Consider the following 10,569-nt stretch of genomic DNA (forward strand, 5'->3'; position numbering starts at 1 on the left):
TACATATATTATGTTTTTCGTGCAGAACGCCTTTGTGAGTGTGTGCAGCTGTTGCAGATCAATAATGCATATTGCACTGTGCATAGCTGACTGGAAGGTGCACAGTTTATAACGAACGGTGTGCAAGGATTTTTTGACTTGATTGATCCTTGCTATGATGATTTCTTTATTGTATGTTTTCTGTATAGTTTTAAATCAACTGTTCTACCTCAAACTCTATGTATGTGTGTGTTTGTGTTTCCGAAGGGTTTGTGGGGGGGGGGGGGGGGGGGGGGTTGGTAGTTGGGATGGTGGTGGAGGAATTGGGAGGTGTATGGAATTAACGTGTGATTTTTCTTTTCTCTGTCTGTCTGTCTGTCTCTTTCTCTCTCTCTTTCTCTCTCTCTTTCTCTCTCTCTCTCTTTATCTCTCTTTCTCTCTTTCTCTCTCTCTATCTCTCTCTCTCTCTGTCTCTGTCTCTGTCTCTGTCTATGTCTCTCTCTCTCTCTCTCTGTGGGTGTGTGTCTCTCTCTCTCTCTCAACCCCTCTCTCCTGATAGTAGTTTGGGTTTTGTTTGTTTGGGATAAATCAAACAAGAATGGTAGGGTATTGGGACAAAACCTAACGTTACATTTACTGTACATCGAGGCCTCGCGAGCGTCTCGCCTTGGAACATTTTGAGAGACGATTATTATACATATGAGCCAATGTCAAAAGGTGCTGTGGGTACGCTAGGTATTTTATAAGTTCTGTAACTATTTACTGAATGTACACTCAGATGGAACTTTTGGTTTTTCTGAGAGATTAATGAATAAAGATGATCGCAGAGAAAAACCAAAGACTAACTATAAACAGTTAAAATTCTGCTCCTCATTCATTACGCAAATTAGTGCTTTTTAGGGACGTATTTTGACAAGGTGTTTGAGTACTCTCGATAGTTTTAGAAAAAATGCTAATAAGCTTTTTTCTGGGCAGTTGGATTTAAACCAAATGATTGCATGAACCCCAATACATAGTTCTGTGTGTTTTTCTTCCCATTTGTCCGTTTTTTAAAGAAATTATTAAAGTTTGAAAATTGCGTGTCTAGCGTGACTCTTTGCGTCACAAAAACTCAAACTTTAAAAAAGCTTCCAAAAAATGTTGTTGTTCAACTAGATACACAAAAGAACCAGTTTTGAACAAAAACTGTCGGTGAAAAGGAAAAACAATGAAAATAACCACTATATTTTGAAGTTTGGTACCATTTCTGGCTAATTTAAGCTTTGTCGTCACAATGTCACACTAGACACTTTTTTTTATCAAATTTCCTTTTTTTTCCACAACATTTTTAATTTCTTTCTTTTTTTTTGCTAGCAGTCAGAAGCAAATCAAATGACTGCTTCATAATCACAGTTTTTGAAAAGAAGAAATAAAAAGGAATTGTCATTATTGTGTGACAGAACAATTTGTCGTCACAGGTCACACTAGACACACGACGTCATTTGTCCATCCAAACAAAATTTATGTAATTAAAACCACTGTTTTAGAAGATTGATTACGTGCTTTAATTATCGACAAATGCTTGTTCTTCATCACTCTCTTGAGATGACCAGGAAGAAATAATAATGGGCCAGAATTCCCAATCATCTAGGCCGTTTTCTGAACTTCGCGCACGGCGCGCTAGTGTTAAGACCGCGGCCCAAAAAACACAGTCCGGTGCCCAGCGATGCTCGGAATACAAGAAAAGGATGAAAAAAACCGACCAGGAGTATGCTGCCTACCTGGATAGACAGAACGTATTGAGCAAGGCTTGGAGGGAACACCGGACCGACGAGCGGAGAGCATTGGATCGCGAGAAAGCAAGACATCGTAAACAGTTGAGCAGGTAATTTACAAATCTGTAGAATCTTCTGTCAAGTCTCCATCTAATCCAGAGTCGAATTAAAAATTGAGTATGCGAATTTGATTACCTTTCAGTGTACAGACTGTAACGAGGACACTCACACACACACACACACACACACACACACACACACACACACACACACACGCGCGCACGCGCACGCACGCACGCACGCACCCATGCACACACGCATGCAAGCACTCACACACACAAGCAAGCACGCACACACACGCACGCACCGATGCACGCATGCATGCAAGCGCGCAAAATGTGTCAGATTTTGGTAGGTTTAGGAATGTGTTTATGTAAAATTCTTTTTAAAGAAATAAACCGGGAAAAAAACTACCCAATGTTTTGCGCTAAAACCCGTCTCCGGGTTAATAATTTTCAGTTTAAACCGTTTGCTGCAGACCTGCCGTTTCACACCGAGATTATCATTGCATGGACAATTAAAGAACTACATATATGAGGATACCGATACTCAACATTACAACTCATAATGTGCGGTGTGTGTGTGTGTGTGTGTGTGTCCCAGGGCTCGTGCGAAGAAAGAAAAAAAGAAAAACAGCTCTCCGCTAACTGCAGCAAAAAGGAAGAAAACGGCTAACATAATTCGTAAAGCGGAGACACCTGCAGACAGGCAGAAGAAGAAACCCAAAGAAAATGCTAAGTTTCGGTAGTGCAAAAGAAGATCTTCCATGACAGATAAACAGAAGAGGGAATTGAACAAAATAAGAATGGACAGATACCACAGAAAACAAGAAAAAGACAATCTGACGAATCTCGCAAGACCAGTGAGCTTTTTGAAGTCAGTAAAAATGGCATTTAATGCCATTTCCAGGAAGCGGGACAAAGAGTCTCCTCAGAAACAAAATTTCATTAAAACGTTACTCAAGCGACAAGCAGTACATCAAGACAGTTGTAGAACTCTCAAGCAACTGTACGTGCGTAAACGTCCGACAGACACAAAAGTGGAGAAATTCTACGACAGGGAATCAATCGATGTGCCTGGAAAGCGTACAGTGTCAAAAGTGTCAATGATCCAGAAGAAAGTTCTGACCAAGAAAGTGGAGGACTTGTTTGAAATGTTCAAATCTGAAAATCCGTTGTACAAAATATCTCTGACCCCTTTTGCACGGAGGCGCCCAAAACACATCCTGCTGTCTACCAGTCGGACTTTTCTGCAGTGCCTCTGTGAGACAGGCACCAACCCAATGTTGAAAGTTGACAAGCTAAACCAGCACTTGTCTGCGATAACTTATTTAATCCGCTTTTATGGAATAACCAATATTTTGTTTATGATGGAAATGTACTGTATTTTGAAGATTGGACAAGAAAGAGTCTTGTTAGAGTATATGATGTTTTACATAGAAAAGAGTTTGTTTCCTATCAGTTCATTTGTGATGTTTTATGAAAATCCCCACAGAGAATTTTGAAATATAACATGGTTCGTGCTGTTGTTGTAAATGTTATTAATAAGATGATGCACGGAAAGGAAGAAATTGATTTGATGGATATCCCCTCTTATCGTGGTAAGAAAGTACACAACGCACAACAGTTCAGAAAAGAATTTGTAAGCATGAAACTTGTTGAACCGTGTGCAATTGGATTTTGGAGGAAGAAATGTAATTATGAAATTGATAAGAAAGATTGGCTGATGAGTTTTGAATCGGTTAAAGAGACAAGGCTACGAGTATTGCAATGGAAATTACTTCACATTATTCCCCCCTCTGCTTCTTTACCTCTGTAAACTTGTAGAGCTAGTTATTTTTCGATAATGACCCAGCAACCAAACAAATAACGACCCAGCAACAGCCTGAATCCTCGATAGTGCAATGGGTTCAGAAGCTGTTCTGTTTCGGTACTACTTTTTGCGACTGAAAAGTTCCGAACGCTCTAACGTACGAAGTATACATCTCTGGAGCAAACAATACAAACATACCGCATTTAAATTAACAACTACAGGCCTGAACACATGAATCTCCATATAAAATCCATGAGTTCGGTTGTTTTCTGAATCTAGATCAGACGTTCATCACAAGCAATTTCCCAAGGCAAGTAACTCATACTTTGTCTAGCGACAAGAGTAGTTCCCCTTCTTTTCACTCAGTTTCTTCGACAACAGACTGCAATCCGACGGTCAGTTTTCAACAATATTTCATTTAATAAACAGATCACACGCAACCAAATGCACACATCTCATCAATTTAAACAACATAAAGCGGTTTCATACACTATTTTCCCCAGAAAACTTAACTTCATACAGTTTTTAACGTTGGAACACGGGTGCAAAAGTTCGTCTGCTAGTCCCATTTGACGAAAGAACATTATCCTAACCGATACCAAAACATATACAGAACACACAATATCTGCCTTTGCCGCCACAGCAGAATAACAGCATATCTGTGTACTTGATTTTAGTCCAAAATAGGAAAACTGACAAGAAGTGTTAACAGAATGGAATGATTTGCACGGAACTATACAACCGCGCATTAATCGATCGCCTGCGCAGGTTGACTGGTTGAGTGAATAGGATTCGATCAAACTTTCGCAAAAAAACTCCTCTTTTCTTTGAATAACTGAAGAAAGGAGGAATAAAGAGGTTACACACCTCGTCTCAGTGATTATCAAAAATAATGGTCTCAGTTCGCGGTCATGAAAAAGCTCGCTAAAGCTCGCATTTTTCATGATCCGCTAACTTCGACCATTATTTTTGATAATCACTGAGACTCGGCATGTAACCTCTACATATTTACCCCACAAATATTATGTTAAATGTAAAATGAAAGTTGTGGAAGACAATATTTTGTTCAAACTGTAGTAATAGCATTGACTATATAGAACACTTTTTGACTCACATGCGAAGCAAAAGTGAGTCTATGTACTCACCCGAGTCGTCCGTCCGTCCGTCCGGACGTCCGGACGTCCGTCCGTCCGTCCGTCCGTCCGGAAAACTTTAACGTTGGATATTTCTTGGACACTATTCAGTCTATCAGTACCAAATTTGGCAAGATGGTGTATGATGACAAGGCCCCAAAAAACATACATAGCATCTTGACCTTGCTTCAAGGTCAAGGTCGCAGGGGCCATAAATGTTGTCTAAAAACAGCTATTTTTCACATTTTTCCCATTTTCTCTGAAGTTTTTGAGATTCAATACCTCACCTATATATGATATATAGGGCAAAGTAAGCCCCATCTTTTGATACCAGTTTGGTTTACCTTGCTTCAAGGTCAAGGTCACAGGAGATCTTCAAAGTTGGATTGTATACATATTTTGAAGTGACCTTGACCCTGAACTATGGAAGATAACTGTTTCAAACTTAAAAATTATGTGGGGCACATGTTATGCTTTCATCATGAGACACATTTGGTCACATATGATCAAGGTCAAGGTCACTTTGACCCTTATGAAATGTGACCAAAATAAGGTAGTGAACCACTAAAAGTGACCATATCTCATGGTAGAAAGAGCCAATAAGCACCATTGTACTTCCTATGTCTTGAATTAACAGCTTTGTGTTGCATGACCTTGGATGACCTTGACCTTGGGTCAAGGTCACATGTATTTTGGTAGGAAAAATGTGTAAAGCAGTTCTTAGTGTATGATGTCATTGCTAGGTTAAGTTATTTGACCTTGACCCTGAAGGTCAAGGTCATGTAAAGGTCAAGGTCAAGCATGTGAGTCGTATGGGCTTTGCCCTTCTTGTTTTTCTTTGGCCCAGTGGTGCTTGAGTTTTGGAAACAAATTGAATTTTATATTTGGGTACAGTTGGATAAACAGATAAAGTTAACTGTGCATGAAATCATGTTTGGAGTTAAAAATCGAAAAATGCATGCAACTCTGTTGAAAGAATTAAACTGTATAATTTTGGTTGCTAAAATGTGCATAAGTATTTATAAGAAAACCAAGGCTTCAATGCCTCTTTTTGTTATCTTCGAAAGGCAACTGCAGATCAGAAATATTTATTTTTGATTAAAAAGTTCCAAGACAAATATTTAGTAAATTTTTTTAAATAAAAACAATTGTAAATGTTACCTCCACCATCATTACCCCCCTGACCCCCCCCCCCCCCCTTTCACTCTCTCTCTCTCTCTCTCTCTCTCTCTCTCTCTCTCTCTCTCTCTCTCTCTCTCTCTCTCTCTCCTCTCTCTCTCTCTCCTCTCTCTCTCTCTGTCTGTCTCTCTAAAGATGTCTTTATAATGAATTGTCAGAATGTATTCCAAATGAGTGTGGTCAATTATGTATCTATACATCCGTAGATGCCTTTCATTTGTTTCATGGATCCTAATACTATAGACTTTTTGAGTGGTAAATGTTGAACTGAGGATGACAGAAAATATATTGTGAGTGAACGGATGCATGTTATTCATTAAAAGCCGCACAATGATGTGCTTGGTAACAAATAAAAAAAAAATAAATAAAAAAAAGACTCCAACATTACAAACCTTAAAGGCACAGTAAGCCTCCCGTAAACCATCACAGATACTGTCAGGCTTTTACACACAGTACAAACACCCTTCCATGTGAACGCTCACTAAACGGGAACATCCCAGGTGCCCTACGTAAAGAGCGAGCAATTTTTACAGAATTAATTTTGCGGATTGTCTCTGAGACAATCGGACCGTTGTGCGTTTTGGCGCTAGACCTAACTTTTAAAATCTAAATAATAAATTGACAGCTTGTTACACAAACATTCTTAAATCATAAAAGAATTCTTTTTTTCATCAAGACAAGATCAGTACAATTCGAAGTTTTTAAAGTTTGAAAAAAGAAAAGCCCGGAAGCAGGGTCACGCAAGGTCGTGGTTCTCGTAGCAGACGACGGTTTATGCCTATCGCCAATTCCTCTGAACAGTCAAAAGCCATCGCTAGAGTTCTTGTGAACCACAGCCGTTTGTTTCGTGCATAGTCAGATAAGCTCACATCGAGTCGCATTCAAATTACTAACTGACGACTACATTGTGAAAAAGGGAAACTGGATCACACGGTTCACGATGGCTCAAACCACGCAAAAATAAATTCTTTGAAAATTGCTCGCTCTTTACGGAGGGCACCTAGGATGTTCTCAAGCGAGGAGCGTTTAAATGAAAGGGTGTTTGTACTGTGTGTAAAAGCCCGACAGTATCTGGGATGGTTTACGGGAGGCTTACTGTGCCTTTAACATTTGACCAGAGTCAACTAGTCTTGCGTCATGTCAGGGCGTTTTCTTGTCCTGGGAATATATTTCATGACCCCACTGTGACCTTGAAATGTGACGCAGGTCTTCCATATTTGTATCATCTATGGAGGACATCAAACCCTGGAAATGTGGAAGTTTCAAAGATGTAGCCCTCAAAACATTCAAAACAATGATACTTTTTACTTTTTGTTCACCTTAGACGGCCTGCTATGACCTTGATATTTGACAAGGGAGAACCAAACTCGCATCATATTTGGATATCATCAAAACATAGAAGTATGGGAAGTTTAAACGCTTTCGCTACAAAGCATTTTGAGAAAATTCCAAATTATTCCCTTTTTGACCCGAAGACAACCCCACCGTGACCTTGACATTTGACAAAGGTCACCCATATTTATATCATGTGTGTAGGCTATCAAACTCTGGAAATTTGTGAAGTTTCAAAGATGTAGCCCCAAAAACATAAAAAACAATGATACATTTTTTTCTCCTCATTAAGACAGACCTGCTATGACCTTGCTATTTCACAAGAGTAAACCAAATTGAGCATCAGGATTGGATATTATCTCAACAAAGAAGTGTGTGACGTTTAAAAGCTGTTGCTTTAAAACTTTTCGAGAAAATACCAATTTATCACTTTCTGACCCAATATGACCCCGCCGTGACCTTGAAATGTGACGAAGGTCAACTATTCTCTCACCATGTCTGGAGGTCATACAATCATACAAGTATGTGAAGTTTCAAAGCTTTGACTTCAACAATATCTGAGAAAACCTCAAATTAAAGAACTTTTGTATGGAGCACATACCGTTTGTGACTGTGATAGCAATAAATGAATTCATGTTGCTAACATACACATTTTATGCGCTTTTACCTTGATTATATTTAATCTACACCCCAATACTCATATGCGAGCTCAGTAGAAATGAAAGTTCTAGAAAAAATGGAAAAAATCTGGTTTATGTCCTTACATGCCACAAGAGACACTCGTCAAGCCTCAACTTAACGGCCAAATAACACAGCCGTTGTGAAAGATTTTTCCTTTTCTCCTTTAGAAACTATATACTGAATGTGTTAAGCAACTCAAAACACCAGTCATTTTACTTTGGATGTACTTTGATTTTCGAAGCTGTCAGACAGCACCTTTTGACATTGGCTCATATATCATAAGTGTGTGTCTCTTGGCTCACTTAATAGACCACTGGATTGAAGTATAGTAAATGTAGCGCTTTCTTTTGTCCTAAATGAAACGTTCCATTAACCTACTATTCTGCTTTTTGATTCTGGGTTTTGGAACGTTAGCAGTCGATTATCGATTTTTGTTTAAATTTCATTTTAATTCATTCCAAAGGGTTTGCGTGGTGTATAGAAAATCGAATTTGTAAAATCATCAAGAACTTCCAGTGAACGATCTACCAGAAATACCCATCATATTTGTTGTAACATCCGCTTCTGGGGAAAGCCCAATGGCCGATTGGATCACTGTGCGTAGACTGCATGTAATGGTTGTAGACTACTTCTGATGATGATCATGTACTTCTGACACTTCATGTATTGCCAGGCCCTCCCTTTGTATGTATACACGTATTATCAGAATCAAACTGTGCAAACAAACACTACTTTCACATTCTGTATTGCGGGGAAATGCCAACATATGTGTGAAGTTATGGTGTTGAGGCATTTTTTTTCTTAGGAATGAAACCAAGACAGAACCTGTAGAACGAGATTTTCTGAGAGAATACCAGTGTTGGTTTTTATCATTCTGTGTAAGACGTTCATGAGTCCATCCTTGGATCGGTGTTTGCCATGACGTCCACAGGCCTGTGCAGTTTGGTAGCGGGTATAGTGTCCAGGCATGTGTCAGTCCCAAGAACCATCATTTCTTAAGGTTCAGTCAACATTATATTGACAGTTTGGTCAGAATTGAAATAACCTACCCAGTTTTAAAGAGGAACATAGTATCACCATTGACCCACAACTAGGTGACCTTGTTTCGTATGAGTCCACCTGTTTTCTGTAAAGTACTAACAAATACCTCCCATAATCCCTACCCTATCTTTCCCACCCCCCTTATCAACCCTCCTCCTCCACCCCTGCCTCCTTATAGCCCATTCCACCCACTATTTAGGAGGGCGGTTATGGTATGCGGGTGCTGTGCATGACAAGTACGCTTCTGTTTCACAATAAAGATATCAACACCATACTCTATACTGCAAAATATGTTGAAGGCATTATAGAGTTCTGTGATGAACGCTTTTGTGATGCATACTTTATTTGTTGCACAACGCTGTTTGCAGACCACCTTCTTCTTGCTATGTTGATCACATATTGTACAACACGTAGGCTACACCTTGTAATATACCATTTTGGAGAACCTGAATCAAACAGGGTCATCATAATATGTAATGCTAATAACAAGAACTCAACATTTTAGCTTGTATATGAACATTATAAGATGTTTGGTGGCTTGTTGACAGACCAGCTTTTTTGTTGGTCCAAGCGGACCATATCGTCTTTTGTTTCATCTTTATCGACCAAGGCCGAAGGCCGCGGTTGATAAATATGAGACAAAAGGCGATATGCTCCCCGAGGACCAACAACAAAGTGCTGGTCTGACAACAAGCTACCAAACATCGTTTTTGTCATCATTTTGGTTGTGCAACAAAATGCACAATAACCCACATGGAGACGAATTTTTAGAATCCAACTCCGGGCCACAAAGCATCGTCACAGTAGCACGAGATAACACGTCAAACTTGTATGTGACGTTAAACGTAGCTTGTTGACGCTTTTCTTCCAGTCTGAAAATGTACAGAGCTGCGATCATACCTGTGAATTCAGTAAGTGTTGAGCATATTTCTTTTCTTTTAAGTGTTTATGACTTGTTGTTGATTTTGCGATTACAGAGATAAGTTGCAAATTGACAATGAGTCGCCGCGGTAATTATCAACATTGATTGGGTCTTTGAGAGTGAATTCTTACAATCGTTGTCCTCGGAAACACAAATCCAAAGCCGCGATGGTTCCACACATCAATCAATCAGCCTGACTGGCTTTTACTTTGACAATCCACGTTTCACATGCAAGCTCAAACCCATTCACCACCTCGAGTTATTGCATGGGGAACATGAGATTTATTTACCAGGTGTTTGTGAATGAAAACTCGTGAAAATGATGACAATATAAGATGTCACACGCTTTCCTTCTTTGCCACTACTAAAGCAAACGTGTGCAAGGTTATATTTTACACGCTTCAGGAGCATGGCAAGAACGGATTCAAACTCAAAATCGTCCCTCTAAAAGCCAAAAAATTAACACACGACTTTTATTTCTCCTGCTGTTATCGTTTCTTCTCTTTACACATTCTTCAACGCTCAGAATACTGAAAACGGCATCCCAGACGACAGTACTGTTTCCATACGCGAATTTAGCTGCCCTTGGAAAGTGGCTAGCTCAGGAGGCCTGTTAGTCTGAAACTATAAGGACAGAGTTCTGAACATAGATGACAAAGATCCCGGAATGAACAAA

General features: G+C 39.5%; 1 long non-coding RNA gene across 1 annotated transcript; it reads right to left on the reverse strand.

The window, feature by feature from the left end:
* Positions 1 to 667: 667 nt before the first annotated feature.
* On the reverse strand, positions 668 to 8,200 carry LOC138974066 (uncharacterized). Its single transcript, XR_011458286.1, has 2 exons — positions 7,900 to 8,200; positions 668 to 1,317 (listed from the first exon to the last, which is right to left on the reverse strand). It is a non-coding gene; the product is annotated as an uncharacterized lncRNA (long non-coding RNA).
* Positions 8,201 to 10,569: the final 2,369 nt, after the last annotated feature.

This window comes from Littorina saxatilis, linkage group LG8 (genome assembly GCF_037325665.1).
Source record: "Littorina saxatilis isolate snail1 linkage group LG8, US_GU_Lsax_2.0, whole genome shotgun sequence".
NCBI lineage: Eukaryota > Metazoa > Mollusca > Gastropoda > Littorinimorpha > Littorinidae > Littorina > Littorina saxatilis.